Raw genomic sequence first — 6665 nt, forward strand, 5'->3', positions numbered from 1 at the left:
AATTGGAATATTTAGTCTATCTATGTTTAATGTAATGAAGATATATTTGGTTTAAAATTTGTTCCTATTTATCTTACAAGTTTTATGCTTCTTTTCTTTTTAAAAAACATCCTAAAATAAATGCCTATTTATTTTAGAAAGAGAGGAAGAAGAGAGAGAGAAAGAGAAACATTGATGGATTGCCTCCTCTACCCACGCTCCAACTGGGGATCAAACCCGCAACTTCACAACCTTTTGGTGCACATTTTCTTAAGCACACCCATGGCCTTTCTATCAGCCCTATACTTCCTCTTCCTGCAGAAATTGTTGTAAGTTCTCATTCTGCCCTAGCTGACTGTTATATGTGGAGGAATAATTTGCCATGTTTTACTCAATTGTCACTGTTCTTTCTGGGAATGGGGTCTTTCCACAAAACCCAAAAGTTTTCTTTTCCCCCAGACTTTTATTTACCCAGGAGTCTCTTCTATCATTGATAAAATCCTGTCTCAATCATTGATAAAATCCCTGGGTGAGTAAAGCTGATTAATATCAAGGTCCTGTGTTAAGATATTGATAAGACTTGATGTCATCTTGTCAGCCAGATTGTTTTATCACTAATAACACCCATATTTTTGCCTCAATCTTTATTCCTTTGTTTTACATCTCAAATTTCTTGCCATCCAGATTGAGAAGATTAGTTTTTAGAATTCTGAAAGACAGAAACCTCTGTAAAGACTACTTACTGTGATCTTATATGAACCATTTGGTCCAGATCTCAGAAGAATAGCAAAGGATACAGAAGAAAATAGAAGAAACTCCAAGATTCTGAAGTCTGCTGACAGTGTCTCTGCCGGAAGCCGGTCCATCCTTGCTGCTTGACACAGTCATTGAAGGGAAGAAACATCTGCACAGCATATGTTTCAAGGGACCTGGCATATATGGCATACTGTTCTTAATATGTTTGCTCTCCTTCTTGGCCCTATGTGTTTTAACCAAGGTCACCTCTCCGAGAAAGGTTGTTTCCCCAGGTAGGGATTTTTCCCTGAAGTTAGGGAGGGAATAAAACCCCTTAACTAAGTGCCAGGGGGGTAGTTAATCACTTTAACTACGAACAATCACACTTAAGCTACATAATCTTTCCTCCCTGGAATGGAGATAAGAAACGCCCTAACCTTTGGAATAGAAATTGATAGGATTAAAATCAACTGGTATAAATACAGATGTAACAAGACAATAAAACACAGAACCTGGCTGGAGATCCTGGCTAGAACCTGGCTAGAAAACCAACTATGCTGATCAACTTTAGCTGCCTCTGTGTCCTTCATTCTTCACCGTCTCCGTCACACCTTTGGGAACCCCTGGACCTGCTGGGGTTGGACCCCAATAAATGGCGCACCTCCCGCTCGCGTGGCCCAAGTCCCTGCTGCAGAAGCTCGAGAGCTCCTTCCAGGCGGCCTGGCTGCGGGACTTCCCCTGGCTGTGCTACTGCAAGGACACCGGCCTCATGTCCTGCGGCTGGTGCCAGAAGACCCCCGCGGACAGCAGCGGCGGGGACCTCCCTCCGGAGCCATGACGACCTGTCTTGAGGGACCCGCACCTACAAGAAAACCCTGCTCCTGAGTCACCACATCTCCACAGAGCACAAGCTCCATGAAGCCGATGCCCAGGAATCAGAAATACCTTCAGAAGAGGGATACTGTGACTTTAATAGTAGGCCAAATGAAAACTCTTATTGCTATCAACTTCTTCGACAATTGTCAGCATTGTGGTGAGTGGAAAAATCTTTAAAGCTCATAAGAACATCCTGGTTGCAGGCAGCTGTTTAAGACTTTATATTGCGTTTCCAACAAAGAAAACCCTAACCAAAACAATACTACCCACTTAGATATTTCTGCAGTTCAAGGTTTCTCCATCATCTTGGACTTCCTGTACTCTGGTAACCTGGTGCTCCCAAGCCAAAATGCCACTGAAGTGATGACCATGGCCAGCTACCTGCAGATGAGCGAAGTTGTTCAGACTTGCCGAAATTTCATTAAAGACGCCTTAAATATAAGCATTAAATCTGAAGCTCCGGAGTCTGCGGTTGTGGACTATAACAACAGAAAACCAGTCAGTAGAGATGGTCTGTCTTCATCACGGGATTAAAAAATTGCCAGTTTTTGGGCAACACGGAATCTTACCAATTTGGCAAGTAATGCAAAAACTGAAAATGATGCTTGCAATGTCAACGAGGGCCAAATAGAGAACTACCAAATGAATGACAGTGGTTGGGCTCAGGATGGTTCACCTGAATTGGCTAAAAGTGAATCCCCCAAGTCAAACAAAAGTGTTTATTTGGAATAATATGGGCTCCCAGAGAATTCAAGAAACTGGCAACAAAACAAGGAGGAAAAACCAAACTTCAAAGAGATTTATTTATAATATACCGCCTAATAATGAAACAAGTTTAGAAGATTGCTCTGTGATGCAGCCACCTGTTGCCTGTCCAGAAGAAGATATGTCATTCATTAAGGAAGAACCGGATCTGGATGGTGCTCTGCTCCCGGGGCCGGACTGTGACGGGAATGTGAACACAAATGTGCTGGCAGAAGCCAGCTTGGGGCAGGATGCAGGCGATGCTGGTACTTCACATGATTTCAAGTATGGCCTGATGCCTGGCCCATCAAGTGATTTCAAGTATGGCTTGCTACCAGGTGCTGCAAACGATTTCAAGTATAGATTGTTGCCTGAATCTTGGCCAAAACAAGAAACTTGGGAAAATGGTGAATCATCTCTAAACATGAACAGGTTAAAATGCCCTCATTGTACCTATGTAGCCAAATGCAGACGAAAACTAAAAAGGCATTTGCTCATTCATACAGGAGTCAGACCCTTTAGCTGTAAGATTTGTGGAAAACTGTTTACTTGCAGAGAGCATGTAAAAAGACATTCCCTGGTGCATAAAAAGGATATTTAATACAAATGTATGGTGTGTAAGAAGATCTTCATATTAGCTGCCAGTGTTGGAATCAGACATGGATCTTGACGCTGTGGTATTTGTGTAGAATGTGCAGATAAACCACGGACAGGAAGGCAAGAAGGTGTAGATCAGGGACAGGAGACAGATTTCCCTCGGGATAAAGAGTATGAGGAGAACAAAGGGGGAGAACCCTAAGAAGAACTGGCTGATGAGGGAGAAGATCAAAACCACCCGTCACGATGGGACGAGTTGGGAGACGTCTGTATGTCTCAGGATGATTAACTGGCCTACTCTGCACCTCAAGGATGCTGCATTGGAACGTAATATGAAGCGACAATTGGAATTGTTGAACTTGAAGGCTTGCAAATATGTTACATTCTGGATGGTAGTTAAGTTGCTGTGAAAACTCTAGGGTCAAAGCCTTATAGCAATTTTTTTTTTTTTTTATATTTGCACAGGACTGGACAGCAACCAACCTTGCAGTTGGATTACATGGAGTCTCCACATCTTCAGTCAGTTATCAAAGTAAAAATATTTTTTATTTATAGGATATACAATAACTCTTTGGGTCCTAATGAAAATGGATTACCTGTCTGTAAATAACTGACATTTATGTACCAGTTTAACCGGAATGAAGAAAATCCAGTGATGAGAATACAGTGACAGCTGGCCCAACTACACTGCCCACCAAACCACTCAGGCTAGTTTGTACTAATAGAGTTTTGTTTCTATTTTTATTTTTATTAATTTTATTTTTTTTAATACAGATTTTTAGTGAGGGGCCTTTTCAACCCCATTGGTTGTACTTTTCTGTATTTTCCATTTTGATTTGCTTCATAAGTTAAACCAAGTCTCTTCTAGTCTTAGGTATTATTTCTCAATTTTGTGCTGATGGGCATGTTTATAAGAACTGGAGAGGTAATTTATTGGAATGAACTAATTGACTTCCTCCATTCCCCCTTCCTTTTTGACAAGAATTTTACTACTTCACAAATGAAGAATGATGTTGCAAAGTTACCGTGATGAAGTTGATAAATACCACTAAAGGATTATGATTTAGAAGTCACTTCCTCTTGCTGCTCTAATCTGATAAAATGGTTCGATATGATGTTTTCTGACATGGTATTCAGTTTTGGGTATCTGTTCTTGGCACTATTCTTGTTTGCCTTTTTTTATTTTTGCCAGTGTACTGTACCTCAGTCCTATTTGAACAGACAGAAATCTGATCGAAAGAAGAATCATAGAAACAATAAATAAAATGATTTGTTTTATGATTTATCCTCCATGTCCAGTTTGGTTAGCTTGTTATGCAATATAAGTGAACTATCAGGTTTTTACTCTTGTGTCCTTTTACCAAAAAAAATATTGATCTTTTAACACATATGTTTGCTACCAGAGGAGTTAAGTTTACTCCCAGTGTCATTCTTTCTTCGCCGACTCCATCCACACCTTTGGGAACCCCTGGACCTGCTGGGGTTGGACCCCAACATGACTCTTTAACGCATCCTCAGGGAGAACAGGTCCTGTGGGTGTGAGTTTCATTGAAGGTGGTGTCAATTCTACACGTTGTCATTGCACTTGTTAGATTCAAGCATCACTTACATAGAAAGAAAGGTGCTTTTTCGGTCAAACAAAAGTGAATAATATGGTAAAAACTTCTTGGGTCACTTTCCCAGAGTGCTTGGGACTCCCATGGAGATGGCTCATTTCAGTCATGTTGCTGCTGTGTAATCCTCCATGGAGATGGTAGCCTTTATCTCCCAATAATTCTGAATGTTGAAAAGACTGAGCAACTACTAGTTTTTGAGAGCTGGGTTAAATTAGTAAAACTCTAAAGGGAAAACCCACAAATTCCAAATGTTAGGAATACTTATTCTAATACCACTTCAAGCCTCTTTTCTCCTTTCTTGTATTATAATATTCTTTCTAATGCATTACTTTCCCCCTTAAATCCTAGATTAACTCAAGTAAACAACCAATTATAAAGAAGCATTGGAGAGACCTAGTATATCCTATGTCATTTTCTAGTTACTATGGAAAGTATGCTATACCAACCACAGTGTGAAATCTATATATATAAAAGCCTAAGTGACCAAATGACCAAACGACCAATCTACCGGGTGCTATGATGCACACTGACCACCAGGGGGCAGATGCTCAATGCAGTAGTGCCCCCTGGTGGTCAGTGCGCTCCCACAGCCAACCTCCTGCAGCTGACCAACCTCCTGCAGTCCCCACCCCTGGCCAGTCAACCTTCTGTGGCTCCTATCAGCCCAGATTGCCAGCCAGGCCGAGGGACCCCACCTGTGCACAAATTCGTGCACTGGGCCTCTAGTATATAATATTGACACAAGAGTAACTTAAGAACATTGTCTACCCATCTTTAAAACATCTGAATTGACATTCTCCTTGTATTCAAAATTAACACAGAATTGTGAGTTCTCTCCCTATGTATCTGTATGTATGTATGATATGTTATTTCTTTATCTACCATCTACCAAGAGGGGAGGGGGAAGGTATATGTTCAAGAATCCTTTGCTATTAGTCTTTGAATTTAATGAATTTTTAATGAGTTAAATTATAATATTTTCCAATCAATGGTTACTCAAATATGTACTTGTCTTTTACTATATTAATGTATATGGTGAAGGTATTTATATGTGTATGTTGTATGTGTAAGTACATATAAGCTATATATGAAATAACAATGACTGGGAAATGAGAGAATGTTAAATGAGGAACAGATTTTGTATATTAGTTATGTGCATGTGTGTGTATAAGAAGTCACCACGTACATACAGACAGTCCCATTAGATGCTGGAATTACGTAAATAATGAGAGTTAGTTTTCTAGACCTTGAATATACGTATATTTACAGATACTGAAAATAGATGAGGACAAGTAATTAACAGCACTCTGATAGCTTTAATGATGGAAACAGATGTTCACATTTAAGGCATCAAATTTGAGTGGTTGTCATTGAGCTGCTGCTGCCTGTGAGCAATGGCATTATGGTCCTCTTTTTCACAGGAGAGAGAATATTGTAATGCAGATTGTTGTAATTGTCTGAAAATATCTCCATGGCTGACAATACTTTTTTTTCTACACTCCTCTTTGATAGTTAAATGGCAACTGCATTTAACAAGCACGATTATGTCCTTTCTTGTTTGTTATGCTGCAGTTAAGCATAATTGCTTGAAGAAAGCCTATAAAGGCCTCTTCAAACTCAAGTTCCTCATTTCCACCAAAACCAAAAAACATGACCTAAATATTTTGTTTCCTTTAACATTTCATAAATTAAAAATGATATTGGTGATGAACCTATTAAACAAGATTAGGATTAAAGTAGAAAAAAAAAATCAAAATCTAGGAATTTAACCTAAAATTTCTGACTCAGGCTTAGTTTGACCCCTTTTTCATAGGAAAATTAAAGATTCACTCTATAATAACCTACCTTTTGGAAAGAATAATTTTGTTAACTATAATCTTATACAGATCAATTTTCAGTGGGTCACAGTAGCTCTCATGTAAGTGACCCAGATATTTTTTTCATTTCTGAATTTATGTTTCCGATCAGAAATCAGTTAAAGCTTTTAAAGATTCAGGAATTTATTATGAGACAGTTTTATTTATTCAGATAAATCTGATATTTTCAGAATCAAAAATTTTATTAACTTATCTTATCCATAATGTAACAGCCTCAAGAAGATGTTTTTCATTGGACTGT

The 6665-nt window shown here is 39.1% G+C and overlaps 1 pseudogene across 1 annotated transcript; it reads left to right on the top strand.

Moving 5' to 3' along the window:
- Positions 1-1366: 1366 nt before the first annotated feature.
- LOC308529169 (zinc finger and BTB domain-containing protein 10-like) lies at positions 1367-3528 on the top strand (annotated as a pseudogene). Its single transcript has one exon. The product of its transcript is annotated as a zinc finger and BTB domain-containing protein 10-like (transcript).
- Positions 3529-6665: the final 3137 nt, after the last annotated feature.

Source organism: Myotis nattereri (assembly GCF_964212035.1).
Source record: "Myotis nattereri genome assembly, chromosome: 13".
NCBI classification, from domain to species: Eukaryota; Metazoa; Chordata; class Mammalia; order Chiroptera; family Vespertilionidae; genus Myotis; species Myotis nattereri.